Genomic DNA, 962 nt, shown 5'->3' on the forward strand with positions numbered 1-962 from the left:
AAATTGTTTTCAAGTAAGTTGTACAAACTAGGCCGCACAGAACCGCCACTTACTTGATAGGTCATCAAAAGGTCCGATGGTCCTCGTCAAGTGATGCCAGTAGCAGTACCAAGAGACTTTAAAAGACATATTGTCAGATGCTTAAGATGCAAAGGATTTGAGATGATCAGCTCAATATATTAACGAAACTAATTTTTGATTATTGCTAATGTAATTGTCTCTAAAGCTATACTGATAACGTTTCAATTCTTTTTTATTCGAGTTTTGTACAACTGAAATGAAAATGGGGTTAAATTTTAATATAAAGTTCAACAGTTTTCTTATTCTTACTCCTAACCGTTTAGGGCTAAGTCCACTCACGGCGTTTGTACTTTTCAACTGACGGGATGATGTTCTTTTTAACTCAACTGACTCTATTTCTTCCTCTGTTATAAAAAATTTTAGACTATTTATTCCGCATTCCGATCTAAGTATCTCTGTTAATTTTTTAAAAAGTTCAAAAATGTGCAAATCTTCGATCGGACTTCATGTTATACTTCCCTGCGTAAGTGTTTATATTGTAAATAGTAAATTCAGGGGATTTCGTGGTGCCAAGATGGGAAAAAGGTCCTTAAAAAAGAGAAAGCAATTATGCAGTGACTTGTTATTGATAGCCTTTGACTGCTTTTAATTTGAAAATTTTGATCTGTCAGTTAGCATAAGAATAATTTCTCGCGGCTCATCTGACAATTTGTCTTACTGCTTAAACGACTTTAAATAGCTAATTGAAGCATCATCCATTTACTTAACAAGTTGCGGCGCAAGTTAATTAAAGAAAAAATTGTTTATTTGTTTATGGTAAAATTTTCTTTGTTTGTGGTAGTGATTATATCGCAAAAAAGGTTGAAAAAATATAACTGAATGATTTTCAAAATCGTTTTAACGCAGCTTTCACCGGGAAAAAGGGAACAAAATGCACTGAG

Source organism: Convolutriloba macropyga, chromosome 12, assembly GCF_964194025.1.
Source record: "Convolutriloba macropyga chromosome 12, txConMacr16.3, whole genome shotgun sequence".
NCBI lineage: Eukaryota > Metazoa > Xenacoelomorpha > Acoela > Convolutidae > Convolutriloba > Convolutriloba macropyga.